The sequence below is a fragment of the Narcine bancroftii genome, chromosome 4 (genome assembly GCF_036971445.1).
Source record: "Narcine bancroftii isolate sNarBan1 chromosome 4, sNarBan1.hap1, whole genome shotgun sequence".
NCBI lineage: Eukaryota > Metazoa > Chordata > Chondrichthyes > Torpediniformes > Narcinidae > Narcine > Narcine bancroftii.
Genome location: NC_091472.1, coordinates 65,899,757 through 65,920,761, shown reverse-complemented (window position 1 = coordinate 65,920,761; position 21,005 = coordinate 65,899,757). Strand labels below are relative to the sequence as shown.

The 21,005-nt window shown below is 39.2% G+C and overlaps 1 long non-coding RNA gene across 2 annotated transcripts in view; it reads left to right on the top strand.

Annotated features, from left to right (window-relative positions):
- LOC138760647 (uncharacterized) overlaps positions 1-21,005 on the top strand; it is a 123,303-nt gene that overhangs the window by 87,430 nt on the left and 14,868 nt on the right. The window contains exons 3-6 of one of the 2 annotated variants that reach the window (XR_011355771.1): positions 13,759-13,830; positions 14,985-15,168; positions 18,335-18,403; positions 18,673-18,710. This is a non-coding gene — a long non-coding RNA (uncharacterized lncRNA). The remainder of the gene's footprint in view (positions 1-13,758; positions 13,831-14,984; positions 15,169-18,334; positions 18,404-18,672; positions 18,711-21,005) is intronic. The other variant, XR_011355770.1, reaches the window with a different exon arrangement.

Genomic DNA, 21,005 nt, shown 5'->3' with positions numbered 1-21,005 from the left:
CTTTGGGCTCCTTGAGTCTCCTGGTCCACCTATGATGGAAGGGTAGTGGGATGGGGGTCCAGGTTGATGATAGTGTTCACTCACCTCCAGAACGGGATCCCCTGGGGTGGGGAAAAAAAGCTCAGTAGCTTGTGGGGCACCTGAGTCAACAGACTCACTGTTCTGATGGGTGCCAAGTCCCTGATGGAGATGGTGTCCTCCTTGCCTTCCGGGTACTCCACGTAGGCATACGTGGGAATCATATGGAGCAATTTAACCTTTTCCACCAGGGGGTCGATCTTGCTTCTCTTCACGTACTTCTTGAGAAGGACCGGACCAGGACTAGTGAGCTCGGCTGGGAGTGTAGTCCCTGATGCCAACCTTCTGTCAGATGTAAACATGGACTCATGAGGAGTAGCACTAGTTGGAGTGCAGAGTGGAGACTGAATTGAGTGGAGCACAATGGGGAGGACATCCTGCCAGCACGTGTCTGGAAGGCCTTTTTGCTTCAGGGCAAGTTTGACAGTCTTCCAGATCGTGGCGTTCTCTTTTTCGACCTGCCCATTCCCCGGGGGTTGTAACTGGTAGTCCTTCTGGATGTGATACTCTGCACCAGTAGGTACTGATGCAGCTTGTTGCTCATGAAGGTTGAGGCCCAGTCGCTATGAATATAGCCGGGATACCCGAACAGGGTGAAAATAGAGTCTAGGACCTTCAAAATTGATGAGGCAGACATGTCTGGGCATGGGATGGCAAATGGGAAGCATGAATACTCATTGATGACCGAGAGAAAGTAGATGTTTCCATTCATGGAGGGGAGATGTCCCTTAAAATCGACGCTGAGCTGTTTGAAGGGCCAGAATGATTTAATCATGTGCATTTTCGTGGGGTGAAAAAAGTGCAACTTGCACTCAACGCAGACCTGGCATGACCTAATCATTTCCCTGATGTGTTCTATTGAGTAAGGCAAATTGCGGGACTTGACAAAATGAGCCATGCGGGTGACCCCTGGATGGCAGAGCTCATTGTCCATGGTTCGCAGTTCACCTGTGTGTGCAGAAGTACAGCATCCCCTGGACAAGGCATTTGGAGGGTTGTTAAGGGCCCCTGGCTGATAGGCGATGTTAAAACTAGGTAGAGAGTTCGATCCTCCACCTAGCAATTTTGTCATTCCTGATTTTTCCCCTCTTGGTGTTGCTGAACATGAATGCGACAGCGCTGGTCCCTGAGGAGTGTAAATCTTCTACCAGCCATGTAGTGCTTCTTTGAATTGTAGGTGAGATTCCGGGCTCTCGCCACATGGAGAAAGCTCTGGAGATTGGCATCATGGTCTGCCACAGTGTGGCCACAGATGGTGACATTGTCGAGGTAGGGGAAGGTAGCTTTCAACCCGTACTCATCCACCATCCTGTCCATCTGCCGCTGGAAAATAGAGACCCCATTGGTAATACCGAAAAGGACCATCCGGAACTGATAGAGTCGACCATTAGCCTCATTTGCTGTGTATGGGCGGACCTCAGAACAAATTGGAAGCTGGTGATAGGCAGCTTTCAGGTCAATGGTCGAATAGACCTGACACATAGAAACATAGAAGATAGGAGCAGGAGTAGGTCATTCGACCCTTCGAGCCTGCTCCGCCATTCAACAAGATCATGGCTGATCTTAAAGTTCAGTACCCCGTCCCCGCCTTCTCTCCGAAACCTTTAATACCCTTATACTGAAGAAATATATCTAATTCCCTCTTAAATATATTTAATGAACCTGCCTCTACTGCCCTCTGTGGCAATGAATTCCACAGATTCACCACCCTCTGGGTAAAGAAATTCCTCCTCATCTAGGTCCTAAATGGTTTGCCTATTATCCTCAAACCATGGCCCCAGGTTCTGGATTTTCCCATCATTGGAAACATCCCATCTGCATCCATTCTGTCCAGTCCTGCCAGAATTTTATATGTCTCTATGAGATCCCCTCTCAATCTTCTAAACTCCAGGGAGTACAATCCCAATTTGCGCAATCTTTCCTCATAAGTCATTCCTGCCATTCCAGGTATCAGCCTGGTGAATCGCCTCTGCACTCCCTCCATTGCAAGAACATCCTTCCTTAGATAAGGTGACCAAAACTGCACACAATACTCCAGGTGTGGTCTCACCAAGGCCCTGTACAGCTGCAGTATCCTTGTTCATATACTCAAACCCTCTTGATATGAAGGCCAACATACCATTTGCCTTTTTAACCGCCTGCTGTACCTGCATGCTCGCCTTCAGAGACTGATGTACAAGTACCCCTAGGTCTCTCTGCACTTCCCCATCTCTTAATCTATTGCCATTCAAATAGTAATCTGCCCTCCGATTTGTATTACCAAAGTGGATAACCTCACATTTATCCACACTGTAGTGCATTTGCCATGTATCTGCCCAGTCCCTCAATTTATCCAAATCACACTGGAGCTTCCTGATCCCCTCTTCCGTGCACACAACCCCTCCTAGCTTAGTGTCATCTGCAAATTTGGAGATATTACATCCAATCCCCTCATCCAGATCATTAATGTAAATTGTGAACAGCTGGGATCCCAGTACAGATCCCTGTGGTACCCCACTGGTCACCGCCTGCCACTCAGAAAACGAGCCATTTATCCCAACTCTCTGTCTTCTACCTGCCAGCCAGTTCTCAATCCGCATCAATACTTTGCCCCCAATCCCATGAGGCTTGATTTTGGAAGCCAGTCATTTATGCGGGACCTTATCGAAGCCCTTTTGGAAGTCCAGGTACACCACATCCACTGGCTCTCTCCCATCTATTTTACCTGTCACCATCTCAAAGAATTCCAAAAGATTTGTCAAGCACGATTTACCTTTTGTAAATCCATGTTGACTCCGTCCGATCCCTTCTCTGCTAGTCATATGCTCCGCTATTACATCCTTAATAATGGATTCCATCATTTTGCCCACTACTGATGTAAGGCTCACCGGCCGATAATTCCCTGCTTTTTCTCTATCCTCCTTTTTAAATAGTGGGGTAACATTAGCTACCCTCCAATCCATGGGTACTGATCCTGAGTCTATCGAGTTCTGGAAAATAATTCTTAAAGCATCTGCTATCTGAATGGCCACTTCCTTGAGTACCCGAGGATGTAGATTATCAGGCCTTTGAGATTTATCTGCCTTCAATCCCATCAATTTCCCCAAGACCATGTCCTTAGAGATACTGATTTCTTTCAGTTCCTCCCTTGCATTAGTCTCTATGTTTCCCAACATCCTTGGGAGGTTATTTGTATCCTCTCTTGTAAAAACAGAACTAAAGTAAGAATTTAATTGGTCTGCCATTTCCTTATTCCCCATTATATATTCCCCTGATTCCGACTGCAAAGGACCTACTCTGGATTTCACCAATCTTTTCCTCTTGACATATGTATAAAAGCCTTTGCAGTTGGTTTTTATATTTGCTGCAAGCTTACTTTCGTAATTTATTTTTGCTCTCTTGATTAATCCCTTTGTCCTCCTTTGCTGCGCGATATCTTTCACCTCATCCAAAATACAAGGGAGGTGGTATGCGTCCAGGAGTGTGTATCTGTTAATTGTTTGGCAATAATCAATCACTAACCTGGACTTGTTTTCCCCTTTTCCTACCACCACTTGTGCTCTCCATGGGCTGGTGGTAGGTTTGATGATCCCCTCCTCCAGCAGGCGCTGGGTCTCCGTCTTTATAAACTCACTGTCTGCTGCGCTGCACCTCCAGCTCTTGATGGCAATGGGCTTACAGTCAGCAGACAGGTTTGAGAATAGGGGAAGGGGGTCAATGTTCGGGATGGAGATGCTGCAAGTAGGTCCTGGCTTTTAGGGCTCTCCGTTCCAAACCGTTACTGGGGGAAGGGGAACAGAAAACTCCAAGTTCACGCTTTTAAGGTGACACAGGAAGTCCAGACCCAACATTACTTAAGCATACTATTCATCTAAAATGTGCATGTGAAATTTACAAAATTCAAATGACAGATGAATTGTACAATGTTTCTGTGCATGCACTGAAAGGGACTGGGACGCTAAGAAGATTATGTAATTAGAAGGGTACATTTTTAAGTTATATTTTTGCAAGGTCCATGAGTCTATGAAACTTTCCGTGGAGCCTGTGTCAATCAGGCACTTGGTCAAATGTCCATTTAACTTCACCGTCAACATTATTTTCACAAGTAGACAATTAAAATTAAGGGCAATAATTAAAAATAAGCCAGAACACATCTCAGCAGAAGCATAAAACATAACCAGAGAACCCCAGGTTCTAATGGCTCCTGCTTGCTTTTGCTCATACTTTGAAGGGCTCAGGCCCCAATCATTGGTTAAATTTCTTTGCCTGTTATGGAAGCTGTAGAAGTTTCTCCAGAAATTTTGCATATTTACCATAGAACCAAATGATGCATGACTGTCCTGCAGAACTTGCAAGCCCCCTCATGTGTAACATTGACACAAGAGGAGAACCAGGAATAAGGTCGCTGAGCTGGTGAAGTCTATTCTGGTTGAGGACCAGTGATGCCAGGTTGCCGAAGACACTGTGTTCTTCCCTCGAGTGGCCCCCTCTGACATGAGTCGACCTGTGCAGGTAAGCTGGTGCAAACCTCGTGGTGAGGCAAGATGGGCATCCTCCTTCCTCCTTGATGACTAAATTAAAAAATGGGCCATTGCAAGATGACCACCAAGTCTTTTCATGCCATTTCTGTAGGCGACGGGCTACACAGCAGGTGATCTCAGGTGAGTCCAGCACAGAATGCTTGGGGTTGGAATCGGATCCAGGAGTAGCACAGACAATGGACTTCCCCAGACCTCCCTTCACCCTCACCCAATGCCTCTTCTACCCACAGCTGGAGCACGCTGAGTACTTGGCCGGGCAGCAAAAATGGGGGTGCTGTCCCTTGCCACAGAAAAAGCACTCCTGGACTCAGAAAGTGACAGCCATTAGAGTAGGGGCCACCGGTCCTTAGAGGTTCTCTCCTGAGAGCGCGAGTCCTCTGGCCTCAAGGTCGTCGTTCTCAAGACTGGCCTGTTCCAATGATTTGGCCAGCTTGACATGACTAGTGAGGTCCTTTCTTCCCAATTCAAGCAGTCACTGCCTCACATACCTTGAGCAGACCCCTGTGACTTGAGTGTCCCGGATCTGTTCATCTTCCTGGATGTGGCCCAAAGTGGCCTCATACCTGCACTTCTTAGCCAGCATCCACAGATCCAGCAGAAAGTCATCAATCAACTCTCCGGGTCTTTGGTGGTGTAGGGTGAGTCGGTGCCTCGCTTCAACCTCGTTCAGGGCCTTCATGTAATGGACCTTCAGCGCCTCAATGGCGGCCTCGTATGTTGGGTCTCAGCTGACTGCATACCCCTTTGTCCCTACCCTTGAGATGAGCACAGACCTCCAGAGCTCGTCTGTCTGGAAGACATCCCTGGTCACGTTCAGGTAGGCCTGGAAGCAGTTGAGCTAATATGTGAACTCCTCACCGTCAGGGGATTGGGGGTCTATTAACAGCATACTGGGCTTGAGCAATGCCTCCATCTTTGTTTGTAAGCTAATAAAATTGTGTAGATAAAAGCTCACACTCGACTGGAGGGAGAACTAACACTTTTATTAGCTTACAACACAGGTAAGGTTCATGAACAAGCTTCAGAGGGGTTCTGGGTTTAGGCGGGAAACCAGGGTTATATACAAGCCCCCGGGGAGGAGCCGGGAGGCAGGACTAGTCGTTACTACATCTCACTTCTAGTGAATCCCAGTTCACTACAACCTTCTGCATGCAAAGCCCCAGTATGCACTGGTAAGGTACCTGGACAGATGGAACAATATAATGTCATGAGCAGGGGTCCCGACACAGAAGATGCTCCCGATACCCACGGGCAGCGACCAGTCATCCCCAGGGATCAACCTGACTGACGAAGTAGTGATCGCACCTCCAACACAGCCCCCCTCCCCACACTGTTACAAACAAATTCCCACCCCCTACAGACCCGGTAGACAAAGAGACTGTTCAGCCCTCAAACACCCAGCTGAGCGAACAAGCCACCATTCCGCTAGAACCAACAATACAGCCAGCAGAATTTTAGAGATCTCGGCACCAAATAAAACCACTAGAGTAGCTGAACCATTGAACTGTATGGACTACAAGACACGTGCAGATGGACATTGCTCCGCATCACCCTGCCAGACTTCATTCCAAAAAAAGGGGTGAATGTGGTGGAACACGGTACTGCAGGTATGTCAGGGCATGTTTTGACTGGGCTAGGCTGGCTGGCCCAACTTCTATACCTGTAGCCCCTCCCCATAAGATCCCCTAATAAAGGCTGAGAGCCCTAGTTTCCTCCCTCATACCTGCCTTGGACGTGAGCCAGCAGCATGTAGAGGCATGTCTGGGTTTTCTGATCAATAAAGCCTTTGATTCTTGCTTCATGTCTGCGAGTGGTCATTGATCATGCCACAGAGGACAAATATTTCAGGTGAGAAGGGGAAATTTAAAGGTGGCAAGTTTTTTCATGCAGAGTTGTGGTTACATGTAATGACACAAAGGTGCAGGAGAAATTCAGTAGGACATTCAGCATCCATTGGAAGTAAAGGGGAAACTGCTGTATCAGGCCTGGGCCCTTCGACTGTTTGTTACCTAATATTGAAAAAAAAAGTTGACTGGTGACAATAATAAGGTTTATTGTCATATATCTAATGCACAATGTCTTTATTTTTGTTGCCCGTAAAAGCACACAAGGGACCCCACTAGTCTGACACCTCTACCAAAAAGATAAAGAGAAGACACTTAGAAATAGTGTCTGTGGATCCAACCACTTCTTCCAATGCCACTACCTCCTGCGCTCCTATGACCTCCATACTCGCATGGCCTCCTGTCTGTTCCAGAGGTGAACCAAAGCTCCAGGAATCCAAGTCACCTTCCTTGGCCCCTGGTTCCAAACTGAAATTGTTAATACTAGAGGCCCTTCAGTTGCCCTGTTTGCCATTGGCACCCTCATGAATCCTGGCCCCGATGCCTGATTCTTATGAGCTGGTCTCCAGCCTGGATCAAGTTCATTGACAGCTGAGCTCTACACTGATCTTCCTACCCTATAGGGTCTTCTTCCATATTTTACCTTCTTGGCAGGGTGGTGATCTCCTGCTCTGGGAGTCTTGCGCCAATCTGCTACTCTCCTAGAACCCACAACTCCCACTGTCAGGGCTGCTAAGCATGGGCACCTGACCATCTTAGACACAGACCTCTGTGGGATCATCGATGTTTTTAATAAAACACTGCTGGCCTTGTTCTACAAATGGTTTAAATTTGTACAGAGCTGTTGGTGTAACGAATGGGATTCCATGGAGTATTGCTAGAAAATAGCTAACTACATCATAAATTCTCTTCCTAAGTAGTTTCTCAGCATCAAAAGTGACTTGCTTCTATTCTAGTTGTTCAGATTCTGAGGTGAGACTACAGATGGGGTTGAAAGTACCTAACAAAATGGACAGAAGACTAATTTGACAGTTGATGCACTTTTCCCACCACCATTTACACTAGGCTTATGTGCAAATGCTGGAGGTACTGAGTGTCATTATTTTGAGCACTCATGAGCCAGGGATTCTCAGTAGTTGTGGCAATATACCATATGTTTAAGAAGAGTTTAAGAACATCTTCCTATCTTTTCCTCTTTACCTTTTCCAATGCAGAGTTTAGGACTGAGTCTCGGTTTTGTGAGCCTGATGTGGGAGTCATGAACCACATTGTCTGCTGTCTGAGTGTAAACTACAGCCTCGATGCTGAGAATTGTTACTGCTCATCATTTTAGTGGATTTGCAAAATATCAGTGAAGCTTTAATGATAGCTTCCCAAGCCTTAATCTACCTGCTGAAGGCAATCCAGATTTCAAAAGCATATTTAGGACAGGGATCATTGGTGTCTGGAAAATTAAGTTGCTTTCCAGATCTGAAGTCTTGAATAATCTTTTTTTGATAGTCAAAGTTTGTGCTGCCAGACTGCAGACAAGAGTGAATTTCATGGTCAATACGATTATTACAGAATTAGGGTGTCATTGAAAGTTTATTGAGTTCATTGCTGCATTACTGTTTGAGGGCAGAAGCAAGTAAACATATTTGTTGTTTTAGATGATCTCGCCTTTAAAATGATGGGAAAATAAAATAATGTTCATTTATCAAGCTGCAAAATAGAATAAATATATAAAGAAATGTAATCAATATGCTCCTGACATTAAGGAGGTAATAATCAACTTTCGTACAGGCATGATACATGCAGTTGTGGATGGGGCAGCCAATATTTACAACAGATTCAAAGTTAATTAAAAGGAATTGAACAGGTTATTTATTAGATAGCCAGACTACTCTGCACCCTTGTTAATTATTTTTCCAGATAAAGCTTTTATAAAGAACGATGAGTATGAAAATCAAAAGTGCATTTTTGTAATTTAAATCTATAAAAGCTACTACATCATTACACTAGCTTTTCTGATTTAAAATGTACAGATTCATATTATTATTCTTGTTTCAAGTAGCTTTTCTGTTGGAGAAATGCTTATGTTCAGACATGTGTTATTCTGGAGTGAACATGTTCAGACTGGATGCTAGGAAGACTGGTTTATATGAGGTCATCCAAGTGAGAGGCCTTGGCATGTCTGATTAGTTTGCTTTTGGACTGCCATTAGCTGCAAAGGATCCATGACCTGAGGGGAACATCTCTGGTGTCCCAGTTGCCCAAATGTAAAAGATTTTCCTATGTCTCATCACCGTAATTGTGCAATTGCTATATTCTTTTAATACCTTGCACATTGTTTTGCAGATATTGCATGAAAACACAAGTTTCCAGTTTTTGAAGCTCCATGTTTTATTTTAAAAATCTATTTGCTGGCATTTAACTTTTCTATGTGACAAGAATCAGAATATATGATTTATCATAGGTCCTTGTTCTTCTGTCTTTTGATTCATTCTATATAGGACAAACCAATTTTCCAATTTCAGCTGTTGCAAAATTATATACTCTACATATTATATACTGTACATATTATGTATGGTGTCAGTCATTTTGGTCAGGTTAGCTTTTTCTGATTGGTCTTCACATTTTCTCTTCAGTTTATATGTTAGGTGTAATACTGCTATATTCTTTGCATACTTCACTTTCCACCACTTTGGAAAAACAAGGATGAAAAAACTTTAAAACTTGAAAATGTCACCTGAGACTAAAGAAAGAAATATTTTCTATCATATTTGAGAAGTAATAAATGATATATAATGGAGAAATAAGTTTTGTGTTTTCTAAGATCATACAATTTTAGGATAAAAAACATTTCAAACTTCTCCTATAATGAGTTGGATTGTGCTCATTCACAATTGCAGTTAATATTTTAGCACTCCAAGAGCACCCCAAAGTCCATTCAAATACAAAGCTTCTCCACTGTGGCTGCCTGTGAAGTATGGTCAAAGTACTCTTGTTCATTTTTTTAATGCCTCTAATAATCAGATCAGCAAAAACATTTCCAAAGGATTTAATTTTGTTTCAAATTGAAGAAGAAAAAAATTTACATTAAAAACCCAAGTAAATTTTACCAATTAATGAAAAATACTGAGCGAACTCACACTGAGAACTATCTATACTCCTATACATATGCATTGCATTGCAACAGTCCAGTCAGACCAGACCCACCTGATACAGACCCATGGATAAATTCATGATGTTATATAATGTAATGGATTGGACAGAAGGATACACTTCGTATCTGGTGCCAGCTGTAGCTAAAGCAATAATATCCTTGAATCCTAAGATATTTTGTGCCACAAATGCCTGTTTCACTGCTTTTAATTGTCATTTATAATCAGAAATGCTTCAAGCAAATAGAAATTGACAAATTACATTTATTTTTAATGTAAAACTGATAAATTAGTAGAAAACAAATTACTGTTAATTTGTAACATGAAATAAAGAAAAATGAACAAAAATAATTTGACTTACAGGGAAAGGTTAAACAGGTTAGGACTTTATTCCCTGGAGTGTAGAAGAATGAAGGGAGATTTGACAGAGGTAGTTAAAATTATGAGGGGTGTAGACAGAGTAAATGTAGGTAAGTTTTTTCCACTGAGGGTAGGTGAGATACAAACCAGGGGACATGGGTTAAGGATGAAAGGGGAAAATTTTAGGGAGAATATTGGGGGAACTTCTTTACACACAGAGTGGTGACAGTGTGGAACGACTTGCCAGCTGAAGTGGTGAATGTAAGCTCAATTTTAATATTTAACATTTAAGAATATGGACAGGATGATAGAGGTATGGAAGGCTATGGACTGGGTGCAGGTCAGTGGGACTAGGCAGAAAAATAGTTCAGCACAGACTAGAAGAGCCAAAGGGCCTGTTTCCCATGCTGTAATATTCTATGGTTTTAGCATGATCGTTCAATCCTAATATTATGCACTAGTATAGTTTGTAAGTTCTCTCTGTGATAGCAGAGTACTAAAGAACTCTCATTTCCCCAACACATGAAAGTTGCAACATTAATTGTTTTCTGTAAATTTCTCCAAATGCAGATTTGAATGGGGGGTAGGGTAACTGACCTTCATTGTCATAACATGTTCATCTAGAATCTAGATTATTTGATTGTAGATTCATAAAACACAAATGAAAGTCCTTCAACCCTATGTGACTGAGCAAACCAACAAGCACCTATTTGCACTCATCTTATATCTTTGCTTCCCTCATTCACATTCAAGGAGAGAATGAGCAAACTCCATGAAGGCAACACCTGGAGCCAGGACTGAATCTGATCACTGGAGCTGCGAGGCAGCAGTTCTAGTATAGGATTATGCTAACCATGTTGCTTATTTGACCTTGTCCCATTTGACTGCATTAGACCCAAATCCCTCTAAACATTTCCTATCCATATCCCTGTCTTTTTGATGTCATAATTGTACCAGACATTATAGCTTCTGGAAACTATACATCACCTTCTTGGAGAAAAAGTTGCCCCTCAGGCCCTTTCTGAATCTTTCCACTCTCATCTTTAACCTACGTCCTCTACTTTTAGACACCCCCTATCTTAGTGAAAAAGACTGACCATTCACCCCTCATAATTTTATATACCCTCATGCTCGCAGCCTCCTTTGCATCTGGGAAAATAGACCCAGCCTATACATTTATATTTATTTTCCTTATGAATTAATTAACAGTAATTTATTCTGTTTTCAAGTAAGTTTGAGGCTTTAATTGAACCATATTTAAGTCAATTTCAATTCCTGATATACTGAAGATTCTGTGCAGCAGTGAAACAAACATTTATTTGGTAGTACAAGCTGAATAGGTTACAAGGGCTAGGAAGGTCTTAGATCAAGGCACATGTGAACTGGTCACTACAATTAGCTCTTTAAGACTACCTTTTCAATTAAGATTGATGATCCTATTCATATGGATGGGGTTATACTACATAGGACACCGAACCCAAGCATAATGATGATAACTAGGGTGATAATCAAGACATTTGTACTTTGTTCTGCCTGCAGAGTGCAGTGAACTCCATCTGCTCCCTGACGTCCATATTGCACTGGACTAATTCAGATATCAAGAACAAACTGATCCAAGCACTGCAGCTTACTTCTTTTCTCTGTTGAAACACTGACTGATGAGCAGCACAATCCTGCCTGTTGCTGCGTGAGGATTTTAATTAGATTCCCTCATCAATCATTTATAAATAAACCCACATCATGGAGCAAATACCTTAAAAATAGGGAAAGGACAAAGAGTAAAATTAGATGACACTATCACACTGCCCCTATATTGTAATTCGTTGATTGATAGTTGTCTATTATTTTGCAACTCTCAGCCCTTGACATTCCATATATGTGGAGAATTTTTTTAGGATATGGGATATTTTGAACTGTTTTGGTCTGTTAACTTCCATTATTTGCCAGTATTTTATAGTGCAGCAGGTATAAAGTTTATTTGAACTGCCTCAAAAACACTGTTAGTTTGTACAGAAGCAAGAATGTACAGCGACACTGTCCTCAGGTGGACCAAATGAAAATGGCAATCTTTCCAGAGATCCAGCAGCACTATTCAGTTTTATAGCTTAATACAAAATTAATAGATTGATTATTTTTTTTAATTATCTTGTAAGTTAGCATCAATAAAATTAGTTCATTTTGAGACAATTTGCATCTTCATTACCCACTTTAAAATTCTTCACAGACCTGAAATGAAACAAAAACAGAAACTGGGGATAGAAAAAAATTTAAAAGTCCATTCAGTTTTTGAAACATTGAGGTTGAAGAAATAGAATATAGATTATTATCAAGAGGCGCAAGGTTTGAAAGTACAAAAAAGGCAGAAAGTAAGGAATACAATATACCATTGTTAAAAGAGCAAGGGATTGTGCTTTAGGATAAAGGCTGTCATCAAATTAATATTATGACATTTGAGGACCAGGATAAGGATCTTAAAATTCATAGATAAATGAGGAGAAAGGAAATGGAACTTAGGCAATGATATATTAGTCATGTCCATGGAATTGCAATTTGTAGAATTAAATAGATGGTATAGATAGGGGGAGGGGTTAAAACCTTGGAAAAAAATCAGGCCTGGAGATAATAAAGATTTGAAAATAGAACATGGGAAAATACAGGTCCTTCGGCACACGTCTGAGCTGAACAAATCAATCAAAAACTCTGTTGTTTCTACTCAACAGCTATCCCTATATTCACTCATATTCACTTGTATCAGAAAGCCTCTTAAACTTTACTATTGTATCTGCTTTCACCACTGCTCCTGACAGCCTATTCCAGGCACCTATCAAATCTGTAAGAAATAATGCTCTGCATCTCTGTCTTACCTTAAATCTATGTCCTCTAGTGAGTTACACTGCTGCTCATGATTCTATTAGCTACCAGGTCTCCCCCCTGAGCCTCCTTTATGCTTTAAAGAAAACAACCCAATTTGGTCCAACCTCTAATCCACAAATCATATCCTCTAAACAAGGCAAAAAACTTTCTGTAATGGGACAATGAAAATTATACACAGCATTCCAAATGCGGCCAAACCAACATTTTATAAGGCTACAACAGGACTTCCTTAATTTTATACTCAATGCTCTAACCAAATAAGGCAAGCATACAGTAAGCTTTCTTTTACATGCTGTCCACTTTCAAAGAGCTGTGGATCTCGAACCCCAGATCCCTCTGCCCATCAAAGTTTTTAAGTCCTGCCATTTAATATATGCATTCCCCTCTCAAAATACAATAACTCTCATTAGTCTTGATAAAACTGCATCTGCCATTTCTGTGCATATTTGTAATTGATCCACATCCTGTTATATTCTTTGATAGTGTCCAAAACTCCACCAATCATGCAAATGTACTCTCCAACCTTTCATCCAAATCATTTATGTATATCATAAAGAACAGGTGTGCCAACACCAATCCTATGGTGCATCAATGGTCATGGGCCTCTAGCCAGAATAGCACTCTTCCACCTCTGTCTTCTATGTGCGTCCTAACTCAGAATTCTAACTATCAATTCAATGTTGGATACCTTACATTCCATGAGGGAATTTGTCAAATGCCTTATATAAGTCCATTTTCACAACATCCTCTGATTTGCCCTCATCAAACACTTCCTGAAAAAATTCTATTGGTTGGACATGTCCTGCACCTCATAAAGCCATGGTGACTTTCCAAATGCGCGTAAATTCTATCCCTTAGTATCCTTTCCAACAGTTTCCCTCCCACTGATGTGAGTACTGGCCTACAATATCATTAATTGTCCTTATTTCCTTTCTTCAGCAAAGGAACAATGCTACTAGACAAAAGAATATCAGTAGCGCAGGAAGAATATTAGCTGGAAAATGTGGAATGGTAGGAAAGAACTCCAAAATACTGCTCATTTAAAATGAAGCCATGTTCTGAATTAAATCAAATCCAAAAAAAGAGACAGATCTAGAAATGATACAACAATGTGACAGTTCTTTACTTTGAATAAAACAATGACTAACATTAATTATGGCATGCGCTCAGATTTTTGCCTAATAAACATCAGACTGACTGAGATACAGTAGAAGTCCAAAAATCCAGATGCCAGAAATCTGGAAAACCCAAGAATCAGGACTTTTCTGAAACTTTCAAACTTTTAAAATTTAGCAGGCATTTGTGTGCGTACATGTGTAAGCACCACAGTTGCACAGCAACAGTAGGTGACCACTTTATTTTTCTTTAAAAATTGTTGTTTTAATGTATTAATAAAGCATGCTATATTTGTTAATGAATAAACTATCAAAATTTACCTGTTCAACTTTTCTTTATTCCTCCTTAAATTTGAATTTTAAAAGACCGTCCACAAATCTGGATAATTCGAAAATCAGGACCTACCCAATCCCCCGAGCAGTCTGGAATTTTGGATTTCTGCTTTACACAAATTGTGCAAGGTTTGTTATGAGCATTATTACTCAGTCAGAATTGATACACAGCGTAGAATAAATATAATTCTACATGAAAACAGTGTGTATAAATGGAGGATAATTGGACTATACATTCATCATAATTCAATTCCATTTTTAATGTAATTATTTTAAAGTGTGACCTTCCATGGTGCTCACTGGCAGTTGAGACCAAATACAAATTTCAGATGAAGCAGGATTTGAGGTCAAGAATAATTTTAAAGGAATGTAGAAATTACTTAACCTCACAATCTAAACCAACTATTTTGCCAAACTTTTTTTGGGTTTAGCCCATTAAACCTCTGTTCAAATATTATGGGCCCCCTTCCCTGTGAAGCAGTCAAGTTTAGTTGGTTTCTTCCATACTTTTGTCCTATTGACTACAAGAAAAATATTAATATGTTATCATTTCAGCCTGTGCCCCCCTTAAATATGCTGTGGCCCCCAGGGTGGCCATAGAGCTAATGTTAAGATTGTCTGATCTAAACTGTCATATTCTGACTATATTTTTATTGATCATCTTTATAAACAACATAAATCTTTGTAATTATGTCTTTTCGCTTCATCACATTGCAGAGTCCCCACAAGAGAAAGGGTGCAATTCAACATGACAACTTCATAACAGACAAATTCATTTGAAATGTAGATATTGGAATATAAAATTCAAATTCAGTTGGCTGAAGAGCGCTCAAATACAAGGAGTTCAATCAGCCTCTTGGTACAATGGACATTTTGGGAATCATTTATCCCTAATGAAGAGGTATTTTTGAATGTTTTGGTCCAACTTGTGAAAACCTACTTTCATAAAATAATGGAAGAGCACAATCAGCCACAATTTGAAATATTTCCTGATTTATTTTGAGTATGACAGATAAAGTGAATTAATCACAGGAAATTAGTATTTTTATCATGGTTATCAGTCCACTCCCCATGATTTTTATGAGTGTAAATAATTGTTCGTGACTTGAAAATAAGGTTAAGTGTCATAATATGTTATTGTACTGTGGTCATTTTTAATACATCCTAAAGCTTTTAGAATGTTTTGTTAGCATCATTAAACCTGAAATAAGCAATTAAATTTAAATATACTCTGCAAATATCCACAAATGGGTGACTTTAGTGAAAATTCACCATCAGGATTAATTCTTTCTGGAGCATGCTATCATTTATGAGCATAAAAGATGAGAAATATTGGAAGGCAGATGCAGGAGTCAGTTGTGGCTGACCTTCTTTCTCTACACTGAGCTATATTCCCATGCTGTCCCTATGCACATTGATGTTCTTTAAATCTACTTCTTTCTTAAATAAATAAATTTGATGTCTTAGCCTTTACAGTCATCACAATATCTACTGATTTATCATCCTCTGAACAGGTTTCTCCTCATTTCATTCCAAATCCCTTGTGTCCTGTAACTTGAAACTGTGACCTTTTGTTCTACCCACCCCACCCAAAGAACAGAATTTATTTTATAAGAATAATGCTTCATAAGTTTCATTTAGATCCCTCTTATTCTTCTAACCTGAGTCTATACAAGCATCGTTGATTTAATTTCTTTTGATAGAACAGTCCCACCATGACACGAATCAAATTAGTAAACCTTCACGGCATTACCTCCATGACAAGTATATATTTTCATCAGTTACAAGAACAAAGCTGCTTACAAAACTCCAATTATGGTTTCTCTTTTTAATTGAAGTACAACTTGCTGGAAAACAGCAATAAAAAGGTTTGTGTCTGTATTCACATCCTTCAACTAGCACTTAATTTTCCTTCCTAACTATTTTCTACAAAAGCATGTTTGCTTTCAATGACACCCAAGTTTCTGTAGCAACAACATTTTAATAATGCACAACCTTTCTGTTTTTCTAACTGAGCTGATGATCATAATTCTCGTCTTAGGGAATTCATCTCATTGAATAGCATTCTCATCACTGGTTTCCTGCAAAAGCCAAGCAACAAATGCAGACTATGAAGTCCTGAGAGTGTAAAATTGAAGTAATATGGATGGTATTTCAAAAGAAAGCAAAAGAAATCTACCCTAGTGTCAATGTAACATCTATTCCCCAACCAGCATCCCCAAATATGAAAGTATAATATGATATTTATCTAGGATCTTATCCCACCAGTTATGGCCATTATTAATCATTCAATCAACACAAGTAAAAATGGATTATTGATTATTTATTACTTTACTTTTATAGGACCTTGCCTTCTGTGTTCCCTGTATTACAATGCTATTTCTTTGACTGTAAATGTATGGAATAATGTGAACATTGCTATTCAAGTTTTCATCTTTTATCACAACACAGAGGCCATTAGAGCCAGTTGAATCTATACCCATTCTCACAGTAATTACATCAATCTTTTTCCCTCATTTATTTCATGTCAACCTATTTTCTCTCACATATCCATTGACTCTACCCTGACTCTCTTGGCCCTAATTTCCAGCCACCATTTAACTCACCAATCAATAGATCATTGGAATGTGAGTTGAAACTGGAAATCTGCACAACTTGTTACCTACAATGAGAGGGAGAATGTGCAAACTTCACACAAACAGCAATGAAGATGAAGGTTGAACTTCAATCACTGGAGCCAAGAGGTACCCTTACAACCTTCTGTGCAACAGTGTGCACCCAATGTGCAAGTCATTATTTTCAAGTGAGTAAAAATTGTGGCTACTTCGATTGAGTTAAGAGTGCCTGCCAGCAGATAATCAGCAAGGCTTATTGTATGAACAGACACAGCACTTTGAGTGGAAAAGGCATCTTTTATCCTTCGCTAATCTTTTATGATAGCATTTGATCAATCAGTGATCAAACAATGAAATTACTGGAAGGTTACATCACATGGTGACAAGAATTGCACTGTACAGACATGGTTTGTGACTTCAGTTCAAAATTTGAGCAGTGTATAGTATATTATATGCAGATATCCAGTTGTGTGATTGAATTGTTATATATTTCACTAATTTACTCAGTCTCATCCAGTGTTGCCAACTGTTATGAAGATACTTCTGTCCTTGCGAGTGATGGTTACCATTCTGCTTTTCAAACAAGGCAGCACATAAGCTACACACACACAGAGAAGGTTGAGCATATCATATGTGAGCACCTGTTTTTACACGAGATTGGGCTTTAGTAGCAGTTTTGAAGTATTGACAGGATGTCTCCATCATGATAGAATAGCTGAGATATATGAGTATGTGAATCTGTTAAGGAGGAGTTGGATTGGAATGAGAAGCAATACTGGCAGGAGATTGAAGAAAGCCAAGAGGATCTGTGTGCATTAGATTAGAGGTGTTGGAAAAGATTAAAAAGAATATCTTGAATTAAAGAGATTGAAGACTTAGAGAAAAAGATAACTGCTACTGAAAAAGAATTTCAAAAACATGCTACCGAAACGCAAAAGAAAAAAAAAAATCTTGATATCTCTGGTAAAATTATAAACTATTTTTCAGTTTTGTTATAATATTGTGAAGGTTAATCTCACAATGATGGGATTGTAATGAGACCTCTTCTAGAGCTATATAATCAGAAGAATCTTCTCTTTCCTTGGAAAAATAAAAACTCCCTCTATTCACCACCTATAGCAGGATTTCCACGGCAGCGCTGGAAAATCTGATGCTTTCTCCATACTGGCTGAACCCATTTTTTTGCTCTTCTCTTGACTCAGCCAGTTTGCACCTCTGGAAAAATTCTGGCTTGTCTTCAAGTAGACCCCATGACCATTTCAAAAAAGCACACAGAATTGAATGGAGTGAGTAGATACACATGAAAGAGCTGGACAAAGATCATACACCACTTTGTCTAATACCTGCCATTTCACCTGTTGTGTTCTTACTCAAGTAATCTAGGTTATGAAGAATTGGGTTTTTTTAAGGTAGTAATATTAAATTCTATTTAACTTAACTTTCTCATTCAAGGTCATTGGCCATTTATTATCCATTTGAAAATGTTCCGAAAAGGGAAATTATAAAAATTAATTCTTGAAGGTAGGTAGTCTCTACTGATTACCGTTGACTGTTAGTTTTGTCTTTCTTTAGAAAACTTTGGTTAAAAATGTAAGAAAAGACAGTATTTTATTCTAATTATAGTATTAACACTTTAATCTGTTTTACTAATTGTGTAAAGGAGCTACAGATGGAATATTTTCATATATACATATGTGCCAAAATTTAATGAAAAATATTCCAGAATATACACCTTTGAGGCAGACCCCAACAAACTATTAAAAATCTTTTCTGTCCATTTTACTCTTCAGTAAACTGAAGTGGTGACTATCCTTTGGAGGTCATAATGGTAAGTGACGGAAGGTTAATGGCCATTTTAAAACAGTCAATCTGTCCGTTTTTTGATATTGTTATATGCATGCTTCTAATCAGATTGCAGTGTAGACATATCATGTCAGTGGCTGCTTTTCTCCTCTATAACCCAAGGGCACAAAGCAAAATTATAACATTTAGCTGACTGACTGACATCAGACAATTTAGCATACACCAGGAATTGAACCTGTGACCTCCTTGGAGTATATTGTCCAGCTATTTACTGGATAAGCTTTTTAGAACCATTGAGGAGTCTAAAAATATGATAATTCCACAGAGTAGTTAAATCATTCCTTCAAAATAATGTTCTCCCTTGTATTAGTTCATCATTAATAAATAATTTTCTTTGAAAATGAGAATGTTAAATAATTATTTTCACACATCTGATTTTGAAAAGCTTTGCAAAGCTGCCAAATTTAAGATATACTTTACACCACAGCTGTGATCTTAGGTTCTAGGCTTGTTGTTGGGAATTGTTGGACTAATTCCAGCTTGTATAATTTAATTGGACCAGAGCCAAAGCAGGAACAGAAAATAGACTCCTCTTTGAAAAGCTGGAAATTCAATACCCTCAAAGGCTTGCATCTTGGATATCTTTTGTTTTGCCAGTGCCCTGTTATCTGAAGATGTTTTTATGAGTGCATACTTAGTATCTTTTTTGCATGAACAGCAACATTATTTGCAAAGAAGACTCATGAAAGCAAAAAATTCAGTATCCTCATCTGTGCATGTTGGTTTTTTAACGCCTTTCACCAAAATGAGGATACAAATTCAAGCTTTAAAAGCACAGAGCCACATTGAGATATTCTTTAGAAATATTCTTTGTGAACAAGTGTAAATAATTTACTCTCAAGTTTTCTATATATTGAGCTAATTTTAAAGCAAAGGTTTTAATAATTAAGAAACAAGGTCCATTTATACACTGTTTTAGGTTCAAAGGCATTATATAAATAATATAGATTTTATGCACTATATCCAAGAAGGTGATACAGTTTAATGTTTTAAATTTAGGTCTTCCAGTGTTTCTGACACACTTAAGTTAACTCAATTGTGATAAAAGTATTTAGGAAATCAATTTCAATAAAAAAAACTCCACCTATAAACTACATTCTATCGAAAGGAGCAGTTACTGTGCTCTTTCCCTATTAAATATTAGAAAATCTTTTCATATATTTATCTAGATCATCATACAAACTAAATCATTGCTAATATATAAAAATGTGCATATCATAGAAATTTGAGGTAAAAACAAAACTAATGGAGAGAAAAATAGAATTAATATCTCAGGTCAAACACACCATCCTGATGAAGTGACTCAGCCTGAAGCATTAAAACTATTGCTGTACTCACTAATATTGCCTGACATGTTGACAGAACTGTATGTTTCCAGCTAAATGTTGGTATGTTACACAAATCAGTTAATATGTTATCTCATGTAATGGTTATTTGAATCGATAAGTTTACATCTGTGTGAATCTCAATTGGACTCAACACCAAGTCATGAAGACTATCGAGAATCTTTCTTTCCATAATCAGTCACCGTCCAAGCCTACTTGTTCAAGATCAAGACGTGTGGATATGACATTGTTTAAAAAAAAAAAATGTAAAGCATATTAACTTTAAAGCATACCCTTTAAAAGGAAGAAAATTGCCACTTGACTCCAATAGCAAAACTAATATTTATAGATTATGTGCATTGTCTTCCTCTCAAGATTAAGACAGTAGCATGGCATCTTAACAGAGTAACAACAGTTGTGATGTCGGGAGAAGGTTTTGTTCTTTTTGTCCTTAATGTGTAAAATTGGCAATACCTTTTGACGCCTGAAGGATTGCAGTTAAACTTAGAAATTTGAAGTTTTCATACCCTGCTGTGCTAGGGGCTGCATTGTTGTGAATGTTTTCATATTCAATGCAAAGTCACTCCCTGTACTTAGATACAGATCTTACTTTTTATAGTTTGAAAAGGGGACAGTAAAAAAAAACCCTAGATTATGTAAAATAAAGGTATAGATCATTTAGATAATCTAGATAGAGAATGGAACAGAAAGTAACAGATATTCAGAGAGTAATGAGGAAATGGGGTTAAATACTGTGAAAGATGCAGAGGAAAGGACATATTTCTATTTTTTCATTTAAACTTATGGGCAAGAAATCCTTCCAGGAATCTTTTTTACATAAAATGCCCTCAATAATGTTTTTTTTACCTTGATTTGTCCAAATGCACATACCAGATTTTATTCAAGGTTATTTATATACAATTTGTTTTGATCTT